General features: G+C 40.8%; 1 protein-coding gene across 2 annotated transcripts in view; it reads left to right on the top strand.

The window, feature by feature from the left end:
* The window catches only part of GLI3 (GLI family zinc finger 3), a 248,551-nt gene that overhangs the window by 65,692 nt on the left and 169,311 nt on the right, over positions 1-13,548 (top strand). The gene's annotated exons all lie outside the window — the stretch shown is intronic.

Here is a 13,548-nt window from a genome sequence, read left to right on the forward strand (position 1 = left end):
TTTCAGCTTGTGTCTGTTCCCCTTGTCCTGTCACCAGGCACCACTGAGAAGAGCCTGACCCCATCCTCTTGACACCTGCCCTTTAGGTATTTTAAGCATTGATAAGATCCCCTCTCAGTCTTCTCTTCTCCAGGCTAAACAGACCCAGGTCTCTCAGCCTTTCAAGCTGATTTGTCAACTTGAGTACAAAAACCAAGCTCATAGGAGCATAAAGCCAACTGGAAGAAACCCCTTAATAAGTAAAGACAAAAAATCCTGATCTGGCTTCATCTGCTTCTGTGGAAAAGTTAAAACCTGAATGAAACCCAAAATGCTAGGTTGTGAGGTGTTCTGTGTTCCTAGGTTCTTGGTGGGAAATGGCGCATCTCTTCAAAGACGGTGGTTATTTTCTGTGTATATCACAGGCTGAACGCACGTCCTACATCTAGTAATGCCTTTGATCCTCTGTGATAGGAACCAGAATGGCAGGTTGAGGGGGTGTAGTGGTTCCTCCCATAGGTGTTAGCTTTGTGTGTATATTGCTCTAAAAAGGTGGTGTGTACAGGGAGGTTAAAGCACACTGCGTCCTGGCCAACCTCCCTCTCTGGGATTTTTTGGAAGGCAGCCTGTGGGAGCATTGCCCATGTTGTGGTAATGTGTGGGGCTTCCCTGGGCACGGGAGGTCCTGCTGGACCAGAGGGGTGCAGGCCAGTGGCTTCTGAGGCCATGCTTGAAGCCTGGCAAAGCACAAGGTTTATGTGCCTCAGCCAATTTGAAAAAATGATGTAGACATGGATACTACTTGTTGAGGCTACAAAAGCTCTCCAAAGAAGAGAGTCATCTGAAATGGTGTGCTCTGCTGGTTGGTGAGAAGTGACTGTTGTGTTTTCGTCGGGGAGGCTGGTTTTAGCCTGATGCTGTTCTGTGGTCCTGAAGTATGATGCTCTGTTCTGGGAATTGTCATATGGATGGGAAGAAGTCATCTTCAACTTTACGTTCCTTCTGAGCACACCTCTAGGCTAGGTTAATTTGGCAACACGTGCCAATAGGTCTTGGCTCCAGAAGTTGCTGTGGTCTGCTCAGTGTTTTTCATGCAATGCCCTTTTTAATTAACATTGGTGCCTTGTATATATGCTCCTTGTTTGCTGTATCATTCGCTCATCTGTGTGCAATGATGAGAGACCGAGTGTCTAGCTCAGCTGTTTGATGCAGAATCTCACTATTTACATGGTTGGTTGAATTTTCTCTGCTGTGATTTCCCAGGAAGTTTCAAGAGCAGAAGGTAGTTTCTCTTTCCTGCTGCATCATACTTCTTTGAGCCCCACTTAACTTCAGCTAAGGACAAGCTTTTATTTTGTCAGGGCAGGGAATTGAAGTGCTGCTGGCAGATGACATCCTCTTCAGCCTAGCCATACTGTGCTCCTTGTTCTTCTGACAGTGCCATGCACTTGGAAGAGAAGGATATAAGAACATCAGTTCCATCTAAACATGAGGAGGAACCTCTTTACTTTGAGGGTGGCAAAGCCCTAGGAGAGGTTGCCCGGAGAGGTGGTGGAGTCTCCTTCTCTGGAGATGTTCCAAACCTGCCTGCCTGTGGAACCTGCTCTGGGTGGACCTGCTTTGGCAGGGGGCTGGATGAGATGATCTCCAGAGGTCCCTTCCAACCCCGTATCATTCTGTGATTCTGTGACTTAAAAACTGGTCCAGAATTGATTGAGATGTGAGAGTGGGAAAACAGAGGTGGGAGCTGTAGCAGCATTCCTCCTCAGCCCAGCCTTTCCAGGACCGTAATGACTTGTACGTTGGGGCTGTAGCTATCAGAATAAAATCTGGTGATGACCCCTGGAACCCATCTTCAGCTCTCTGTAACTCTGGCTGATACCTGCTGGAAGTACATGTCGCCAAGGTAGTGGAGCCCTGGCTGCTGGGGTATTGGTGTTCACAGTCTGAAACCCTGCTGTGTGACACTCGTGGTAAAGCTGTGTCCCTGTGTGAGCTGGGTGTAGGCGTGATGTCAGCGTGTACACGTGTCTCAGGTCACAGAACTGCTATTTTAGTCCAACTGGCCAACTCTTTGCTTTAATCTAGGATAAATTCAGTGTTGTTACAGCATGCTGGACACCGATATTATAGGATATTTATGTACAATATAAAATGCATGCATACACTACAGTAATTTGGTGTTTTCTCTGAGGCTTGTTGCTTCCTAGTTATTTTCCTGCTTATTTTTGTAATGTGATTTTTTTTTTCCATATACTTCTGTATTATGAACCTTTTTGGGTTTTTTTTTTTTGAAGCTATCTCTGATATGCAGCTTTCATATCTTGGCTCCCAGCACCGTCGAACCTCGTTGTAAAGTCCCTTCGTGTAAAAGCCATCTAGTTATAACTCTCAAAAAAATAAGAGGCTTGTCTCCTGAGGACAGCTCCATATTGCGGGTGGAGTGTAATCCTTAACATTGTTTTTTTGCTTTCAAATAGCTGGGGACAGTAAGTCAAGGAGTGAGAACTCCCTTTGTTTCATGTAGTGCGCGTCGCAGGGAAAGAATGTAACAGAGCAGAAAATGAAGAAAGACATAAAAGAATCTCAGCTCAAGGAGGTCAGATCCATCACAGGCTTAGCGTTGCCTTCAAAGATGCCTGGGACAGGTGGCAGTTCAAGACAATCAGAGGAGAAGCATCCGCTAGAGCCGAGATAAGGGATTCTTGCAGAATCCCGCTATCTGGTCCCAGTTTGCTTTGATGTAACTCTGCTAGAGAAGACTTCTGGGAGCAGGCTACTGCTTCCCTCCGTGATAGGCTGCTGTTGTTCAGCCTTTTAAGGTCTCATTACAGTGGTCCTTGAGGATTAATCCTCTTTAAGGTTTACACGGGAATGGTTTTGTCTGAAGGCCCAGCCAGGGACCTTGGTACCACCTGTACAAAGCATTATTGCATTCTTTCAGTCTATTTTTTTTTTTAAGTGGCTCATATTTAACAGTATTTGACAGAAAGTAAAACCAAACATCGTGCCTCTTTTTTTTTTTTTTTTTTTTTGCTTCCCTCTTTGGCTATTACTGAGTTTTTGTTGAGCACAGCTTGAGCAGCCCTTTGCAGACACTGAACCATTAGCAGTAAATTGTACGCTTCCGGTTATTCGACTTAGCCTGCTGCTTTTGGCAGTCCTTCTTTTCTTCTCTTGTGCCCACCCTGCCCCCCCTTTTCTCCTTTTCGAAGGAGGGGAGTGATGATGTTTGGCTTCAGAATGAGAAATCATCCCATCCCTGCTTCATTCCCCTGCCTGCACGAGTGGATTTTGCATTCGTGCCCTTCTGTTCAAGGAGGAGGGTTCAGGATATGGGAATGCTGTAAATTATCAGCCTTAATTTATTAAAAAGATGTATCTGAAAGGCTTTGTTTATGAAAAACATTTACTGTTTTCAAGGGGCAAAGCCTGGTCTCAGTGGAACAGGGGCGAGCAGGGTGCAACAATGAGGCACATGGGAATCATACCCTGGGCTTGGTGGTGCAATGGGAGAAGCAAGGACCTTCCAGCTCCTTGATATATTCTGTTATTGGTGCTGGTTCTGGGGAACTCTATCATAGATCTACCTCTTGGAGATGAGGAAAAAAAAAGGCATGCAGCCTTGATTCCAAGGAAAGGAACATTACTCAGAACTGATTTTTTTTTTTTTTCTTCAGCGTCTTTCATTACTTCCCTAATCATAGTGTTACATAGTCATGTTGATGCTATATCTTTTAAGCTGGTGGTTGAGGTAAGACAAAGGTTCATGTTGGATAAGTGGAAAAAAACAGCATTAATGATCCTGACAGGTAAAAGTAAACTTACTGCTCTGAGGGTGATAAACAGCTTAAGGGACTCATATCTGTCTCACAGTAGATGTCCTTATGTTTAGCTCTTCTGAACCCATATTAATCAGCTTCATATCCCTAATTCAAATTATTCTGAAAGGTGATAGCATTTTTATTTAAAAAAAACCAAACAACCCAATGTATTTCTACCTAGAAAAGTCAGCAATAGCTAGGAGTTCAGTTCTTTTGGCTTACATTAATGAGTTGTGCATTGTTGGCTACCGAGTACCTGGTCATTCGTTATGTAGTGATTTTACTTTTTATAAAGAAAAAGCAAGCAAAAGAGGGCCTTCACAAGCCTTCTGGGTTGTTTCTCAAGTGTTCTGTTTGGAAGTTATGTGGTAAGTTGAAAAGTGCTCGTAATGTACGTCTAGCAGATTAGTTTTCTTTATATATAAAAGTATTATAGGAAACCCTGTAGCTAACGCTGGCTATATAAAACTCTGTGGTGCCGTTATTACCATAAATATGCCTGTGACCTTCCTACATTCTTACATTTCCAAACTGCACATAATTTGAGTAATGCACATATTTAATTTTTACTGTATTTGTGAAGAACGTTAAATCCTGCCCATGCGAATTTTTTCCTTAATAGCTAATTCTGAGAGGGTGGGAGGAGGGGAGAAGCAGAAACTAAGGAAAAAAAGACTAACCAAAATAAAGGTAATAAAATATGTCATGATGTGAGGTGCTGTAGATTCCTTCAAGAAGACCTGTCTTCTGAAGAAATACAGGCAAATTCTTGGCAGCTTAACTTTATACAAACAGACACACCTGTCTGATTTATATATACACATGCAACCAAGTGCTCTGGCCATAGTCTTGATACATACATTGAACATAGAGATAGAATAATCTATACTTGGTGTCTGTAAGATACAAATACTTTGAATAACGTGATGTTAAATTTATATCCCTTTCTTTAATTTCCCATTAGAGCTAGTTGTCAGCCATTCAGTCTTCTGTAGAACTACCCTGAAGGTTGGCGTCACATTTCTGACTTCATAAAATATAGGGGATGTGAGACTTTTTTTTCCCCTCATCTGATGACAAATGCATGAAAATTGCCAGTGTCTAAAGTGTTTAATTGAATTTAATGGCTGTTTGTGTAATTTCAGCCTTTTCACACCGAAAGTCAACATGGCAGTTTAACAAGGGTTCGTAACGCAGCACATGGCTGTGAAGTGTGTTTTGGGTGGAAAAATGTGCTCGGCTGCACCAAGCCAAATTGTGACCTGTTCTGTAAACAGCCCTGACTCCTTTCCTTTTTCATCCGAAAGGCGAGTGGGCTGGATGGGGGGAAGGGGAGGTGCTGATTTCAAAGAGCTTTGATGGAATGTGATGCTGTGGTCCCAGGATCCAGCAGTGCAGACTATGGCAAGAAACCCATAGAGTCGCCTTCCTGGGCTTGTCTTCACCCAGGTTTTAAGAAATAATGTCTTTCAGAGATGTAAAAACTGCTAGCTCTTGCACTGTTGGTACATAAACCATGGTAACTAATATTCCTGGGTTTTTTTCTAAATAACAAAAGTACCTAGTAATCAGCGGGGGTCAGCCATCCTGGGATTTCAACCCGTAAAGTTCAGTCATTCTTTCATTGTGAGAGGAAAACAATATATGAAAATGAAAACCTGGCTGCTTTTTTTTGTGAGTGTGTGTGTGATATAAACCAAGAATACAGTACTTGATTTTGCTCGATAGGAGAACAAGCGTGGAAAACAGAGCTCCTGAAAAAGAAGTTTCCAGAAGGTTATAATTGGCTAAAAATGGGGTCTTGTAAGTCCTTATATAAATCTACTGCAGCAGGTATTAATCAAACCTCTCTGCGTGTATAAATAATAGGTGTGTGTTTATATATTTATGTTACATATATTAAAAACTTAGTTGCAGCTCTGTGGCTTCATCTCTCTCATTAGTCTGAAATTTGTCAATGGTAGTAAATTCTGTATTTTGTATTAGTAGCAGCAGAATCTTACCTCTGTTTTTGGAAGGAGCAAAATTGTAACTGAGCCTGATGTCTGACCAATGAGTGCGGAACAGACTAAGGGTTGTTCAAAGTAAATCTGTTGGTTACACCAGATTGTCTTTATTTTCATTTAGAAAATTTACAGTATAGATTGAAATAATATTAACAAAGAGTTTAGTTAGGGGAAAACAAGATTTCCAAACTCTTTTCCTTCAGAGCCTTTTAGAGTGTCTTTGTGCACAACTTTCTTTGGACTTCTCTGTCCATCAAGGTCATACAAACTTCTCTCTTTATTTTCTGTGATTTCTTGTGCACGTTCCCTAACCTTCCAGCCTTAGCTTCATCCACACTTCAATATCCACAGAACCATCCATTTTCCTAACCTCTCTCTCTACTCTGGTCCTGGCTTCTGTCTCTCAAGGCTAGAGCCACATGGGATTTACTTGCCTGTCTTCCATTCATGCTGCAAGAAGAGGAAAAAGCTTCAAAACTTAGGTTATTTTTATGCGTTCTGTCCTGTTAGAGCCTGTGTGTGCTGCAGAGCTTTCCATACAGCTCACCCAGTAAAGCCCAGCATCTCGTCCTGTAAAGCACAAAAAATGATTTTTGGGACTTGTTAGGGATGAAGCCACCTCTCCACCCCAAACAGCTGAAGGCTTGCAAATATGTTCAGGATTTAGAATATTGCAATATTCTAAAACACAAGAACACAGAGGAAGTACTAAAAATAGCTGAAAGTGATTCCTTTTGGGTATTTCGGTCTGTTGTCTGTTTTGTTGTTTCTTGGTACATACCTGGGTTTTTACAAGGTGTAGTTTTTTGGGGAAAAAAGGAAAGTAAATCTTTCCATCTGCTCAAGATAGCAGTTTTCTAAGATACTAAAGGGCTTGTTAAACATGATTCCTCGTAAATAAAGTCAATATAGAGCAGCTAGTAGCGGAGAATGTTTTCAGTGTTGACCCACATTATTTTTTCAAAAAAATGAAACAAAACTCCAGGGGTTGATTGAGAGAGGCCCCGTGTCATGTGTTCCCTACGTTCTGCTATTTTTCTCTGGAAACAGTATGCACAGACCCATTTCCCATCTGTAGCAACCGACAAGCACAGAGACTGAGATTTGTTGGAGATCTCCAAGGAAGTTTGTAGCAAAGCCACAAATAAAAATCTTTGTCTAATATGCTAAGCCCATGCGTTAGTAATTAACTAGAAAGATATTAATTTTTTTTTCAAAGTGGATTCAAATCTCGGTTCCTAGCCTGGTTTTCAATTTGGGTAATTTTGGTTTTTTAACCCTTCATTTTATAGATGCTCTTTCAAAATTGGCCACCATTTTTTTTTTTTTCATACGAAGCTGCTTAAGAACTGAGGTTGGGTCAGTAATTTGTTAGTTAATTACTGTCTAAGCTGGTAAATACTGCTTCAAGAGCCATGCTGAGTCAAACTACAGCTTCGTGCAGCAATGTAAATAAATGGCTGGATTTTCACAAGTGCTGAACGTTGAGAAGGTTTTTGTTTGGAAGCTGTTGAGTGCTTGGTAATTTGAAAATGAAGAGTGTTTTCTCTAACTTAATCAGGTTAATAGGATTTACACTCCGAATCCTAGTAAGGTGACTAGTTTTGAAGATCCCACTCTTAAAGCCTAACGTAGAGTTCAGATTTCTGAAATCTCGGCCCCGATTTCTAGTTTGAAGTTGGAAATGTTCTCGGTGTGTATTTTGCCAGTAACCAAGGTGAAAATAGGCTGTGCTGTAATGCATGTGGGTAATTCTTGCTTCATGATGGAAGTGCAGGTGTTGTCAGGTGTGCTGTGAATGTGACAGTCTCAGAGGAGCAATCATCAGCCTGGCCAGCTCTACTCACACCTCCATTTTTACATGACAGTCCTATTTTTTTTCCCCACTTACTGAAAGAGGGGTGTTTTTTTTATTAAAAAAGCAAATACTCTAAGCTTACTCTCATATTGCAATATTTACTCATTTCAGAGTATTCTATACACTAGACTGTTATAAAAAGCCTTTTTTAAAGTTGAGCATCTGCTTAATTGTCCTTAACAAAGTGCTTTCCTGCAACAAGGCTGAAACTTTTGGTACCCCCACAGAAGTGAAAAAAGAACTTGGATGGAGAAGGTAGTGCAGGGACCTCATGGGGAAACTCCCAAAAGAAAACACTCATTTTAACAGCCAGTTACAGTTGCTAAGTGACAACAGTGGAGTCAACCTGTCTCATAGTTTATACAATCCCAACGCTTATAAATGTGAAAATTAATAGTTAAGGCTGTCATAAATCTTATGCTACCCACATAGTAAATAAGCACGTTATTCTTATTGACTTTAAACTACATTAACTCAAGCCCAAGTAATTACTAGTTGAAATTTTCCTTTTGGGTAGAGGGAGACAGACTACATTCTGACTACTGAATGTAGGGGTTTGAAAAGTTTCAGTTTACTGAAACTCGGGGTTTGAAAACCCCAAGTGCTGCACCTTGTAGCTGTAATGTCAAAATACTAAGGACTACACAAATATCTTGCAGGAAAGTTATAAAACCAGTGTGCTGTTCTCAGTGTTTATTAATGATGTATTCTTTCAAACTCCGAGTACATGAAATTTTTACCGAAAAGTCTGTGTTATAAACACTTCCTTTTGACCTCTCTGGACAGGATTGTACAGGAAAATCTTTTTTGGACATCGTATGTGCTAAACAGAAATATTTGCTTTCAAATAAACTTAGGAAACAGAGAATATACCCTCTTAAAACACAACAGTTTGCTAATACAATTGTAAAATCTCTGTTTAGGCTGCGATGTTGTAGGTTCAGGTACATGGGGATTGTATGTTCTCTTACCTGATGAGGATATGAGGACAGACAGATTGATGTCCCCAGCCACTCTTTTCTTTGCTTTTAAATTGTGAGGGTTTTGGAAGTGATGTTAGGTAGGTATGCTTCTGTCACCTAGCAATATTAAACAGACTTTTGAAACAAGCTGTATTTGGAATAGGCCGTTTTGGACCATCATTGCATGGGATAAATCTGGGTATCCCTGGTATTCTCCAAAATCAGACGTTGCTATGACTTTTCCAGGTGTCCCCTTTGTAAGGAAACCTTTGAAAAGCAAATGGCTTCCAAGGTAACTTAAGTTTAGCTCAAACTTGAGCTTTGACAAAACTTTTAGAGAACTACATCCCGCTCTTTCAAGAAACCCACCTGTGTTGCAGTTAAAAGGGGTCTCTCCATGACCATTAAATGTGTTGATCTTCAGTGCATGTGTCCTGCTTGCTGAATGAAGTGATCTCCAAAGTAGCTAATGCTCCAGCCCACTAAGACTTTACCAGCACTGGCTACACCAACACTTCAAACCACAGCAGTAATTAAATGGAATGTCATTGCAGAACGTGTGCCTGCTGATGAAATACCTGGGTATTTCTGTATGTAGCAAGAAACACAAAAGGTAGGTGATGGTAGGGTTGAGTATCTCAGTTACTTTCCAAAAGTGATGGTTAGCAAAGATGGATACTCTCCAGGAGATTTTTGCTTTTGATAAATAGAGCAAGTGGGAGTACTGTATTTCCTGTCTGCTCATTGGCAGCAATTACAATATTATATTTCATTACAGAGATAGCGTTTGTGTATATTATAACCTCCATAAACAGCAGGCATCAATCAATGATCCCGGTTTTCTTGCCTTCTTTTCATTAGCACTCTTGCTCTGAAAGAATAAAGGAAAAAAAAACCAAAACAAACCTTCATTACAACCTTGCAAGAAGAGACTGGGAAGGGTATAATGAGCAGTACTGTGCTGATATGTTTTAATAAATATTAGTTTACTGCATACCACAACAGAGAGCAAATACATGCAATTACTTGCAAATTTCTTCAGTGTTTGTACTTATAAATCTCTGCCTAAATCTTCCCAGCTGGGAGTTAGGCTGGTCTTTCTGCTGTGGAAGCAGGGCTTTGTTCTCATGTTCAGCTTCGGCTCAGTCTGGAATAATTCAGAAACGTATTAGATAGATTGCTGCTCCCAAAAGGCATAATGAAATAACCTTCACTCCCAGCCTTAGGGAAATAAGCACACAATCAGGGTTTGGGCAGATTTCTCGATTAAACAAAGAACTAACTGTGCACAAATTGCTCCATAACAATTTGTAAAGAGTCCACTTTATAAATTTCTTGCAGATGTAAAGCTGATATTTTTTAATCAGAATGGCAGGGCTGTTAAAGTTGAAATGTCTTCAACGTTTTCCCTTTGCTCCATAATTAGTATCAGAAATATTTGGATTTTAAAATGGAATTGGTAACACATCCTGGGCTATTTTTGATTTGTTTTGGGGAGCCAGTGAAATGCAATGTCAAACCCCAGCTAAAATCTCCATTTAATACATACAGTGAACTTAATCCATCTGGAATAGATTCAGGATAACTTGGTGCTGTCAATTTTTATTTTGTTTAATTTCATATGGTGTTCAGCAAAGGAATGAAAAGTTATTGCACTTAATGTTGTTGTGACTTAAGGTGTTCTATGGTCAAATTATTCAATAAATCAAAATCAGGCTCTGGTTGTAGCTGCTAAGCGTTGTTTAGAATAGGATATTTAGGAGATTTTTAGCAGCTTTCCATTGATTGAACAAGACACACGTGTCATGCAAAAAGCATGCAGTATTTTGATGAATACCTGTGTTAGATGGCAAGTCTAGGGACCCGGTAAACACAACTTCTTATTTTACTGGCCTTTGTTTTTAACTTGAGGGCTTCAGCGTTAAAGAAAATACCGCTTGAGTATCGTTGTGCTGCCTTACTGCTTATCTACCAACCATGCTCTTATCCTCAGAAATCTCCCCCGACACTTCAAAATAGATACCTATTTTCTACACATTAACTTGCTGCCGATTACCTCATTCCTCAGCTAATTAGAGAGCTCGAAGTCCTACTCTCCCCTAAATGTGCAAAGATATTCCTGCAGTTTGTGGAGAACGGTAGAGACTTTCAGACCCTCCTTTCCTCAAAGCAAGGTTCCTTCTCCTTAGCCTGGTCTCTGCCTGTGTCTCTGGCTCTGGTTCTCCATCTGCTACGTCCAGATACAGGAGATGAAGTAGTAGACCTGCAGTCACGTACCAGAAAGCAGAATCCCTTCCCCAGTTTCCCTGTGTCATGCACTGAAGGGGAGCTGTGCTTCCATCAGCCCAGCTGTCAGCAGATGCTGGTAGGTCCTGTTTCTACAAGCACAATGTTTGATTTCAGTTTAAGCAGACTTATTATTTTTTTTTTCCCTTTAAAAAAAGTGAACTTTCCTCAAAATGCACGCAATTGCTTGCTATGATGTTGTGCTGCTTTCTAAATGGCCACAGCTGGAGTAGCACACAGCTGGCTGCTGCCTGGACCAGCTCGGGGACCAAAGGGGTCAGTGAAGCCTGGGGAGATGCTCCTGCAAAGCTCAGGCTGAGCCTGAACACCTCTTGGTGTTCTCCCCCAGAACATCATCTGCCCACTGCTCTGCACCAATGGTAAGGTATCAATCAGAGGAGAAGGTTTTGACTTGGAGGCTCTCTACAGTGTTTTACCCTCTGTGGGTAACACGTGGTTACCCTCATGAAGGGCCAGTTGGCTTGATACCACCTATCCCTTTCAAAGGAGATAAGTGAAACACAAGCAGTTCCTGTACTCCAATAAATTAATGACAGAGTTTTGAGCTGTGTAATTTTAGCTGTGGATTGAGTAAGTGTTATAAATGGGGAGCTAAAGAGAAATATATGAAAACATGCTCACTGAAGAATGGACTTGCCACACTTCCATGGAAGCGTGTAGCACCCACGCTCATCTTGTTTGCTTCACGGGCCTGGGTCAGTGTATGACCTCGTGTGTAAAAAGAGTTGGAAAAATACTCAAATAACTTCAGGAGGGATGAATGCTAGGGCTGTTCACTGTGAAGGGAAACAGCAAAATGGTAACGGCATCTTGAGCTGAAGAGAAAAAAGACGCAGCTGAATTTACTGGGAAATTCATCTTATCTTTTACTCCGTTTCATGTTTGACAGGACCTTCTGACAGCTTTTACCCATGAAGCAGATATGAAACGCTGCTCAACCTACTCGTATTCTGAGAGCTGAACCCAGGGTTAGGGAATGAACTTTACAGTTCTAGTGGACGTTTAATTAAATACGGTGTCGTTCTGCCAGTAGAGACTCTAACAACTGCTTGAGGTACTCTGCTTTTACACTGGAGAATCTGCAGTGGCATGTTGAACAGGAAGGCCCCAGCTTGGTTTTCTTTTAAAATTGCATTTAAATGTACACTAGATACACATTCATCACTTTAATCTAAACTCTACTGTAAATTAACATGTATAGCCTCTGAGATCATACACTTTCACAGAAGTACTCTAATGAAACTTGGCAGCTTTCGCCCCGTAACATCATTTGTTCCGTTCACTAGCAAAAGCAGAACTCAAACAAGTCAAAACTGTGCTCAGTAATGAGTTCCATTATTTTTCTTCATGTTTTTGGAGTCTCAAAAGCTTCCAGTCCCATGTCTTTATTTTACGATAAGTCAAAAAAGCACAACAAGCCTGCAGATGTATCAAAGGGAAAGCTTTCTCATGTAAGATCCCGAGATGTTTGTCATTTACCGTAACCGAGTGTGGGACTTCAATTAGCATGAGTGACTTGCTGTCAGTAAGGAAGCTTTCTTCTCAAAGCCCTTACATTAGCTGCTTGATGTTCACGAATGCTGTTACACGTTTGGTTGCCTGTCTCCTGGATGATCCTGTTGTTAAGTCTTTTGCATCCCTATTGATACAACTGTAATGCTGACGTGAAAACCAGGTGCCAAAGTAAGCTCATAAATATAAAGGTTTTGTTTGAATTAACCATTCTGTTGACCTCATGGAAAAGTACAGGCTAATTTATCTCAGAAGCACCACTGAGGCCGGGCTGGTGAAGGACTTGGCTACCAGCCCTATGTTGTCAACAGGAAATGAGGTGACTGTTGCTCAGTTTTGGGGTGGAAGGGGGAGGATGAAATTAGACATGTTGTGCTTCCCCTCTTTCAGGGGAAACCAGTGTAACCTAGTTTTGGCCATTTTAACCTGCAGCAATGAGGAGGGGGGAGAAGCTGTAGGAAAAGCCCATTCGTGCAGCCCATGTGTCTGGGGAAAAGTAAAGCAGCATTTCCATAGCCTAGCAGCATCGTTGTACCCTGGGTCCCTTAATTTATAACTTTATCCTGTGCCTAACTACTTTGCTTAATTGTGTAGGCGTCACTAATAACCAAGAGATATTAAAAAGCTCTGGACTTGCATATTGTTTAAGCCAGTTTCTTTTCTTACGTTCTAATAGTTAAAGCTAATAAATCTAATATCATTCAACTTCAAGATTTAAAAAAAAAAAAAAAGCATTGAAGCAGCCCTGTCTGCATAGAAAAAAAAGTCACTGGGATGTGTTCAGTACAGATATTTCACCTTCACTAAGCAAATGATTTTTGTAGCTGTTCGTTAGTTGATAGGTTAATTCAGTGCAATAAAACCTATCGTGTCAGCTAAAAATAACCAGGAAGTCTTTGCTATATCCTTACTCATGTTTCTGGGATTTTTTCCTAGATCTACATGTATAAATTTATTTTTAAATCTCTTAATACATGTAAATGTAGATCTTTCGTGAGTTCTTTTGGTTTTGCTGATGTTGAAGAAAGCATTAAGTATTAGTAAACTGAAAAAGAATTCTAGGTGCAAGGGAAAGAAAATCTGTTCTAGTGTAAATGTTT

This window comes from Calidris pugnax, unplaced genomic scaffold (genome assembly GCF_001431845.1).
Source record: "Calidris pugnax isolate Ruff unplaced genomic scaffold, ASM143184v1 scaffold222, whole genome shotgun sequence".
Lineage (NCBI taxonomy): Eukaryota > Metazoa > Chordata > Aves > Charadriiformes > Scolopacidae > Calidris > Calidris pugnax.